The following is a 10,465-nucleotide window of genomic DNA, read 5'->3' as shown; positions in this document are numbered from 1 at the left end:
TGGAGAGTAATTAGCAGAACCAGAATTAGAACCCAGGTCCTTTAACTCCAGATGAAGCCCTCTTTCTCCTGTACCACACTGCCTCAACTGGAGGCTGGGGCATGGTACAGGACATTCTGACCTGGGACACAGCCTCAGCAAAGACTTGGAGTCCAGAAATAAGTAGCTCATGCTTGGAAGACAAGAGAAAACTTTTGTCCCTCCTTCCCTTCACTGGAACATGACAGAGGTGGGTGTCAGGAGTCTTCAGAGGGAGCTGTGGCAACTCAAGTTGGCTATGTGGACAGGAGCCAACCTAAGCAGGGCTTTGAATATCAGAATTTAAAGCTAAGGGGGTCTCCCAGACTGTGCACTTCATCCATCTAGTTGTCCTGCTGACAAAGCTGAGGCATCAAGAGCCTGGGTCAGTGGCTAGCCTAGGGTGACCCATCCAGCTAGCAGCAGAGCCGGCCCTAGAAACTCAGCTTTCTTCCTCTCATCTAAAGGTCACTGGGTCACTGCCCAGGGCTTGGTGCAGAGAAAGTGATTAATAAATGCTTATTGCTCCACACATGCCCCCATGGAAGAGTTTGCTTTGAGGAGCCCACTCCGTTTCTATAGCTGGAAATGTATCCGATTCATCCATCTTGGGGGCAGCTTACAAGCTGTGTGACCCTGGGTAAGTCACTTAACCCTCATTGCCCTGCCAAAAACAGAACAAAAGAAAAGAAATAAAGATGGCTTTTCTTAAAAAAAAAAAAAAGGCAGCTAGGTGGCATAGTGGATAAAGCACTGGCCTTGGATTCAGGAGAACCTGAGTTCAAATCCAGCATCAGACACTTGACACTTAACTAGCTGTGTGACCCTGGGCAAGTCACTTAACCTTCATTGCCCTGCCAAAAAAAACCCCAAAACCAAAACCAAAACCAGACTCATCCATCTTGACTCAACCCCAAAAGGCTGATGTCCTCTGGGATTCACAGGTGTCTAAGTCCAGAGGGTAGACATATGTCACCAGTGGAAGAGCAGTCAGGTACTCAGTGCCAACCCTTGAGTGTGGGCAGCTGGAACCATGTCAGGCAACAGACGTTTTCACATAGTATGTTAGCTTTCCATTCTGGAGCAGTCCATGGATAAAAGTCACTTTGGAGAGGTATGGCAGGAGGAGAAGCCATGGCCCCTGACCTCAGAGAGCCACCAGTCTGAGGTGGGGGGTGTGGAAAGGGAAGTACAAGTGATGGCTTAGACATAGTGTTGGTGGGCAGCAGACCCCAGGTGAAGCATAGCTCAATGGGATGCGAGCCACTTTGTCCTGAGGTGTCTGGCTTCCTGCACCAACAGGACCTTGGAGGGAATGGAGGGAGTGCTTAGAGCTGGGTGTGCTTAGCTTTGGCCCCCAGTCATGTGCACAGTGGCATCTGGGAGGGTGGGGACTTCTTGGTGTCTCCCATGTGCAGCTGTGATATCTCAAACCAGCCCCTCTGATGGATCTTGGGGCCTTTGATCATGGCCTGGGCCAAGCTTGGATTGAATAGGGACAGGTGAAGTTCTGGTGACTAATCCTTCTGCCGTGGGGGGGAGGGGGGGCTTATGGGGAAGGAAGGCATCCTTCAGATCTTCATTTCATGATGTCCTGGAGTCTCACCTTCCAGCAGCCTCTCCCTGGCCACATGTGCTGGGGGTGGGGGCGAGGGCTTCATGGAGCTGTGAAACCTGCTGTGACCCCTGCCACTGTGCGCTCAGATCAAACTCAGTCCCACTTCCCCACCCAGACCTTTAAGCCACCTTCTGGTGTTTCCTTTCAGTGAGCCAGGCAGGCAGGATCCCCTTTCACTCTGAAAGTGAACACCACTGCCCCACCTGGCTGTTGTTTTATGGGTCAGCGTGATCATTGTGGATTGCAGGCTGGGAGTGGGAGGAAAAGGAGATAGTCCTTGGAACCTGGGAAGAGCCCAGAGACATAGGAAGGAAGTCTTCCTGTTTTGTGTGGATGCAGGGATGTGCATGTGTGTACATTGCACCTGGGCAGCTGTGTGTGCATGTATATATATACCTGTGAGTAGCGTTGTACTGTGTGTGTGTGTGTGTGTGTGTAGCACTGTATCTCGTGTGAGTGTGTGTGCATGTATACATATACCTGTGAATAGCGTTGTACTGTGTGTGTGTGTGTAGCACTGTATCTCGTGTGAGTATGTGTGCATGTATACATATACCTGTGAGTAGCGTTGTACTGTGTGTGTGTGTGTGTGTGTGTGTGTAGCACTGTATCTCGTGTGAGTGTGTGTGGATGCACATGGAGGTGCTGGTTTCTTCACCAGTTACCAGCCACCTTGAGGAGCAGGTGGGATTCATTCTCCCATGCCCAGTAGGGAGCACCTTGCCCTGAAGACAGAAGATTGAGATCTCATCCTTGCCTGTGATAATCTATAGCACGTGAATATGACGGAGCATCACTGTGCTCTAAGAAACAAAGACACAGATGGTCTCAAAGAGACGTGGGAAGCTTTGTAAGGACTGATGTGAAGGGAAAGGAGGAGAACTAAGAGGAACCAGGAGGGAGCCCCCACCCATCCCCCTCCCCAGCCACCTGCCTCCGACAGAGAGGGCACAACAAGATCCCTGCTCTGTTTGACTATATAGATTTGTCAAAAGGAATTTGGTTTTCTTTCCCTCTCCCTCCCTCTCTGCCTCTCTCCTTCTCCCTCCCTGGACTCCCTTCTTTCCTGGACTCCTGTACCTAAAGGGATTGGCCCCAGGCAAGGAATTGTTCTGTGTTGGGGGGTGCTGGACTCAAGAAGTCCTGCCTCGTGGTGCGATGACTGCCTGATCTTTTACCTCTTTGATACTCAGTTTCCTCATCTGTAAAACAGGACTAAAGATACTTGTACCCACATCATAGGCTCCAATAAGATGCAGTGCTTGGAAAGACTGAACAGGCCTCAGAGACGTCCGCTTTCCCTGCAAGGCTCATGCCCTCCCTCTGATTTATCTCCAGTTTGCTCTGTCTCGAGCTTGTGCTGCATTAGACTGGGAGCTCCTTGCAGGCAAGCCGTCTTTTACTTATCTTTGTATCCCCAGCACTTAGCACTCGGCCTGTGGAGGAGCTTCATCCATGCTTGTTGGCTGAGAGGCTGATCATGGAAAGGTCTTGGCATCTAGAATGGAAGCAATAGAACAGTAACCAGACTGGGTTCAACAGTGCCCAGGACATCACACTCATCCTGCCCAGATGCCCAACTGGCATTTAAGCTAGAGCTTCTCTTAAGGGAAGTGCCTCCGGTGCTCGCCTCCTGGGGATACCAAATGGAGAGTAGCCTCCCAGGAATCCTCCCCTGATTGGCAGGCAGGTGGTTGAGCAGGAGCCATTTCTATCCAGATCCTGCCTCGGAGGCTGCTGGAATCGCTGAGTCAGTGTCAGGCACTGGGGTGCCTTGGGGACTGGCACTGACTCTTGAGGTGTGCGTCCTTAGCCAAGAGGCACTCCTCTGAGGGACTCCACTTTCTCATCTACAAATTCAACCTCCCCTCATTTAACAGACGAAGAAACTGAGGTTGAGAGAGGGGAAGGGGCGAACCCAAATTCTCGCTGCTCGGAGCAGAGCCTGAGCCTGACCCCGAGTCAGCTGACCCCCAAGCCGGGGCAATCTTCACGGCTTGTGAAATGCCCGACTGAGTAGCCAGTGAATGGCAGAGTCAGGACCTGGGTGACCTCCTCATTTTCCTCCATCCACAGGAATCGGATCCTTCGTGGATGTGGAGGGAGACCTGCCCAGATCTGGAGTCAGGGAATGTGGGTTGCAATTCTCACTCTGCCCTGGCTGTGTGAATGACCTTGGTCAAGTCGGAGTCTGGCCCCGAGATCTCTCGGCTCCTCTACCCGCGGCTCCAAGTCCAGGCGGGTGGAAGGGCGCGCGATGACTTCATTGGGCGGCCTCCATCTCGGGTCTGACAGCTCAGTGCTGGCTCCTTTCTTATTAAGCCGTTTATGTCTTTAAGCATCCCCCTAGGGAAGGAGGGAAACAGGACGGTCAGGATAATGAAGATCTATAGCGAACGGAGAAAAAGTTCAATGGAGAAACGTCTCGGGCATCAGTCCCTGGCTGCCCCGACCTCCGCAGCTCTCGCTCGCCTTCATTAGCGGCGGAGGAGAGTTCAAAAGCGGGCCGATTCCCCTCTGGGGGGAAGAGGCATCGATCCGGCTTAACGCCCGAGCTACCTGGCTTCGGGCAGCCTGAGACGGGCTGCGCTTCAAATCCGCCATTCCTCAGGAAAGACGTTCTCCCGCCGTGTGCACGTGGGGCTCTGCCGCAGAAGCCGGGCCCGCACCAGGCTGCCCAAGCCTCGGGCACAGCAGCAGCTTCCCCCACCCGCAGCCCGGCCCCACCAGGGAGCAGCCTGCGGGACGATCCTCCAGCAGACGAGCCTCCCACAGGCCTCCCCGTGCTCTTTCCACGCTTTATCCCCGAGACCGCAGGTTCCGAAGTCGCCCCCCGCCAAACCCTCCCATCATAGCGGAAGGCAAACGGGCAAAAGAGGCAGGAAGCAGGCCCCCGGGGGCACTGCCACTCTGCTGCTGCCGGCCTTCCTGTTCCTGAGACCTAGGACCGGTCACTTCTTCCCCTCGGGGCTCACCTCGAGGGCTTCTAACTATGGTCCTTCCCAACTCTAACATCGTATGAGTCTTGGATTCCAATTCGGTGTTTAATTTAATTATTTTAATGAACAGAAACCTATTTGATCTACCACCTGGGGGGCGGGGGAAGTCATTTATGCAGCCCTTTCGGTCTGTTTTCTTCCTATGCTTGGTAAGGAAGACCAGTGGGTACAAAATCAGGGTCAGCACTTAAATGGCTTCCGGGTCTTTTAAACGAATAGCCCTTGGAGGGTTAGGAAGATAAAGAAATGAACAAAACCAGTTTCTCTTTGCAACAAAGGTAAGTCCATGGAGAAAGTCCTGTGGCTCCATGGGGCTGGACTCATGCTCTGATCTCTGGATAAAAAGCAGACATGACCAGACTCTACCAGTTGGTCCTCTGGTCCACAGGAGGGGAGCCTGGGAAAATAGGAGGCAGATGAGGGTAGCTAAGTGGGGAGGGGGTTCCCAGACAGGCTCTGCTGGGCTCTAGCAGACCTAGGACTCTCTTCTCTCTGTATTACAATGTTGCTGGCTCCAGGTCTCCTTTCCTTTATGTGGCAAAGTTCCACACAAGGCCCCAGGCTAGAACGCTGTCTTGGTTCCACTTCTATCATTCTCTGTTATCCTCAAGGTCAAACCACTCATTTGGGTGGGGCTATGAGGATTTTGTCGCTCTCCCAAGCCAATGAGAACCAGAACTCCGCCAGCTGCTGTGTGCACATTTCCAGTAACTGGGGTGATTCTGTCATCTGTCCCTCTTGTCTTTCTTCTTCCCCTCATCACCCACATTTCCTAGTACTCCTCATGCAAAGATTTGCCTGAAGTTTCATCTTGGAATTCTTTCGGAACAATTTCTAGACAATGAAGTTAGCATGCAGTGGGGGAAAAGCCCTGGGTGGGCAGCTGAGTCATGTGAGTTCTAATGAATGCTGGCTAACTGTGCACCTTTGGAAGAGAATCTTATTCTGGGAGTCTCTGTTTTCCTATCTGTAAAATGACTAGATGCTTCCTAAAGGCCCTTCCAAAGGTCTTGTTTTACAGATGTATGAAAACAGCCATTTATAACATCGGCCATTTGTAATGAGGAGGAAGTGACAATTTCTACTAGCAAACTTTCTCTGCCTCTTGTTACTTAGTGTGGTGCTGAGGCAGGAGACTGGACTCAGTCATCCAGAAGATCTCTCTGGGTCTAAGATGTATCTCCTGCCCAGAGTGGGCCTTTTCAGGAAATATTTGCAGATTATCAACACTAACACCTGTGTTTTTTAATGTTCTCAGAAAAGAAGGTATCGGAGTCTTTGTTTGGTGGAACTGAGTGGTGTCAGAAGCCACTGGAAGCCTGTTGATGGGAATGTGGTCTGTGTGGGTCTGTTGTCAGCACGATGCCCTCAAGTTCAGGTTTTGGGAGGGCGTGCAAGGAGACTTGTTCTTTATTGTAAACGTTGGAAGAGGAACCTGGGCTTAAATGGGATTAGAGAAGCCAGCATCCCCTCCCACCTTCTTCTTTGGCTTGTTGGGCATATCCATTCATGTCTCTGTCCCTCACATCTGCCTCTGTAAACATATAGAGCAAAAGTAAAAACTACAGACAGGAACAAAACCTGGAGCCCCATCTTATCTTCCTGGAGGAAGCCCACCTGTTCCCTCGGACTGTCTTCCTTAAGGATGCCTTTATTGCACATGGAACTTATTCTTATAAACAGTTTGTACAGACAGGAGAGAATGTGGATGAGTCAAGAGATACTGATTTTTCTGGCTATTAATATCCAAGATCCTTCCCACCCCTTTAGCATCTTTGCTTCCTCAGTCAGCCCCTCAGCTTTCTCACAACTGGGTCATCTCTGTGATGGGTTTCTACTGGGCTCACTTGGTCTAACCCATCTGCTTTCCCTGTCTTTGCTTTTTGTAAAGTGTAGTTTTACGAATAAGCAGCGTCAGCCAAAGGTGTGGCCCTTCTGGTAAAAAGAGCATGTTCTAAAAGTCTTGCAGATCTTTTCCAACATTTGTCTATTGTTGTGCTTCTACAGACAAGAGCCTTCTGAAGAAATGCATGCTACCATCGAGCAACTGATCAAAAGATGCAGAGAGTATATTGTGTTTACTTTTTGCTGACTGCAAAAAAAAAAGTTTCCATAGGAAAAAAGACCATAAAATAGCATTTATATAGGTTGGAGAGACTGGGTGACACAGTGGATGGAGCACTGGGCTTGGAGTCAGGAAGACCTGAATTCAAATCTAGCCTCGGACACTGGCTAGCTGGGTGACCCTGGGCAAGTTACTTCACTGATGTGTGCCTCAGTTTCCTGAACTGTAAAATGGAGATAATAAGAGCACCTCCTTCTCAGGGTTGTTCTGGGAAACAAAGTGCTATGTAAATGCTCACCATTGTTCTAATTAGATGTCACATTCAGGGTCACAAAACACTTTCCAAATGTGATTTCATTTACTTATCACAACCCTGGGAAGCACAGCCTGTTGCTGTTGGTCATTATCCCATTCTGCAGTTAAGGAAACTGAAACTGAAGGAGATCGAGTGACCTGCTGAGGTTGACTTCATGGTGCTCCTTGGTCTTTCTGACTTCAAGGCCAGGATTTCTACGGGGGCATCTTGTGGTCTAAGCCTTTCTCCCAACAAGTTGTCTCCCCTCCATCCAGCAGAATTGCCTTAGGAAGACCGGAGAACAGAGATACCCCTGACCAACCCTTCTCTGAGGATCACTGCAGCAGGTGGATCCTCCCCCTACCTCCCACCTCCTAGGAAGTGAACCCAGGTCCAAGGGCATTTTAATTTTAGTCAGACTGGCTGGCCCTCCCAGTGTGGCACCTGCTTACTTTTGTGGTCTGGTGTCATGTCACTGCCCTTCATGTCTTCTCTGTTCCAGCTGGGATGAGTAGAGTCAGGTCAGGGAGTCTGGCTGGGCCATCAGGGTGGGAAAGAGTTCCCAAGCTGGGAGAGGGTGATGGTTAGTGTAGACAGAGAAGCACCTCCTTTGGTTCCACAGATCCCGGGGTGAACAGTGAAGGTCAGAGGACTCTGTAGGTGCTAGTAGGTAGTGTCTGCCTCCACTCTCTCTGGCCTCTTACTGCGGCCCCACACCCGTAGCCTCTCAATGTCTGGCCTAATTCACCCAAATGTGATGGCGTGTATCAATTTAGTATCTGCAGAGCAAAAATGCATTTCCTTTACTGAGATTAAAGCCAACTTGTTGTCAGCATCACCCACTGCAGTAATGCCTCCTTCTGATGTGTATCAACCCCTCCCTTCCTCCCGCCCTCCAGGATTGGGAAACAGAGCATGGATCAGGAGGCCGGATGACTCCACGCCCAGTGTGGCCTCCTCCCACTAGGTGTCCTCTGAGGATGAAGGTCAGTGGGGCAGACTCCTCAGGGCCCCAGGCCCACAAAGTGCCCTCATGTCTGCTGAGAGGGCACCATTTGAGTCAACAGTGAATGGCCCTTGTAAGTCTGCTGGGGTCTCCCAACTCTGTGCCCTCCAGGGCCTCTTTGTGAAAGCCAGAGCCCCAGTGGTTTCACCTGCTATCTATAACTGGGCATCCTGGCCCTGTTTCAGGCTCAGGAACACAAGCACATTCTCTTCCCTGCCTTGGCTTGGGGCCCCACAGACAGGGCTAGGTGAGTCACAGGATCTGAATTTGGTTTCATGATAGTCATACCCATGATTCACGGGGGAAATCTGGGGACCCCTTTTAAAGCTGCATGCTCCTGAGCCTCTTTGGGAAGCCCTCCTTGGTTTTGTTTTGTTTTGTTTTGTTTTTTGTTTTTTTGTTTGTGAGGCAATTGGGGTTAAGCGACTTGCCCAGGGTCACACAGCTAGTAAGTGTCAAGTATCTGAGGCCGGATTTGAACTCAGGTCCTCCTGAATCCGGTGCTCTATCCACTGTGCCACCTAGCTGCCCCGGAAGCCCTCCTTGTACAAATGCACCTAAGAGTGCTTACAGACAAAAGCTATCCAAAAATCAGCATTCAGAATCTATGGAGCCCAAAGACATGGCCGACAGACAATCTCTGCCGGGCAGACTGCGTCACGTGTATCCTATGTACCAAGCCCTGCTTGTGTGTGATGAAGGGAGATAGAGGCAAGGAAGCAAGGATGGAGGAGATTCAGATAAGGGGCTGGTGTGTTGGATGTCTATATGGGGGGACTGGGGGGTATGTGGTGGCTTGGCTGAGGTGGAGCAGGGTTCGGGGCTGAGCTTCAGGTTGAAGGAGCGAGGGAGGTCAGGCATAAAGAGGAAAAAGAACTGAGCTATACACCCTGGATTTGTGGATGCGGCCTCATGGTTATGGCAAGATTTGGAGCCCAGAAGCCCTGGGTTCAGTTCCACATCTGACCCTGGGAAAACCCCTTAATGTCTCTGAGCCTTGCCTTCCCCATCTGTAAAATGGGGGTTTTGTGAGGATCCCATGAGATGATATATGTAAAGTGGTTCGTCCATAAGAGCTGTTATAGTTCCAAGGGACTCAGAGGGTCCTAGAATGTCAGAACTAGAAGAAAACTTAGAGCTTACCCAACCCAATCCCCCCATTTTAGAGAGAAGGACAGTGGGGCCTGGAGAGAAGAGACCTGCCAAAGGTTATCCAAACTCAGTGATAGAGTGGGCAGTATTTTTTGGTGAGCTAACACCCAACAGTTCACAAGTATGAGATGGGAGAGGTGAGGCTAGAAAGCAGTTTGTCCAGAAAAAAAAAAGGTCTGGGTGCCTCAGTGAACTGCAAGCTCTGGAGGAGTGAAGAGTACAATGTGGCAGCCAAAGAAGCAGTGGCCAGCTTGGGTAGGACTGAGCAGTGGAGCCTCCAGCAGGAAGGACACGATGCTCCCTTTGGAGCTGATGTTGCCTCCGGTCCCTCTGCCTTCTGCCCCATCGGACCTCTTCTAGAGCAGGCGTCCAATATGGGCGGCCATGGTTTAAGGAGGGCTTGGATATAGCGGAGGGCCCCCAGAGAGGGACAGCTGGGAGGGTGAAAAGCTGGGAGTCCTTGTCATAGGAGGCCCTGGCAAGAGCAGCCTGGGGAAGATGACTGCTCCTTTTAGGGGTCTGAAAAGCAGGCGGGGGGGGGGGATTAGCTTTTTCTGCCTGAGCTCCAAGGGCACAACTGGGAGCAGGAGGGAGGGATCGCCAAGGGCCAGTTTAGTGTAGAGGTCAGGAACCCAACCAAAGGAAGCATCATTCTCAGAGGTGTCCAGGGGGAGGGAGGCTGCCTGGGGGGGTGCGTTGGGGCATCACTAGAGGTCTGGAAGCAGAGGTGGCTGGGGAGGGCAGCTGCCTGGGGGGTGCGTTGGGACATCACTAGAGGTCTGGAAGCAGAGGTGGCTGGAGTGGGAGGCTCGCCATAGTGTGGGGTGGGGATTCTTGTTCAGAGGCTGGGTGACCTCAGAAGCCCCTTCCATTTCTTAGATTCATCCTAACCTCACTCATCTAAGTGTAGCCAGTGCAGAGGATTATGGGTGGAAAAGACCCTTGAAGGAGGAATCTAGGGCAGACCCCTCCTTCCACAACATTGGACTGAAGGGAAGATGGGGGATGGTGGGGAGGATTTTGGCTCCCAATACTGGGCTCTGTCCACTGGCAACCACTGGTGAGCTGTGATGAAACCATCCTGATATTTCCTTCTCTCCCTGGTGCCTGGAGAGAAGCTGCTGGCCCTGCCCAGCCAGTGGTCTGCCCTTCTCTTCATCCCCTCCCCAGACAAGGGAAATTCTTCTCGGAGAAAGGATGGTATCTCTTTAAAGGGATTTTGTCCCTTCTGTGGCTCCTCCACATTTCCCGTTCCCTTTTTAATGTCTCCCTTTCCCTAAGGCTCCCTGCAACAGCATCCAGGAAGTAGGCC

Source organism: Dromiciops gliroides, chromosome 3 (assembly GCF_019393635.1).
Source record: "Dromiciops gliroides isolate mDroGli1 chromosome 3, mDroGli1.pri, whole genome shotgun sequence".
NCBI classification, from domain to species: Eukaryota; Metazoa; Chordata; class Mammalia; order Microbiotheria; family Microbiotheriidae; genus Dromiciops; species Dromiciops gliroides.
This window is presented reverse-complemented; position numbering follows the sequence as displayed.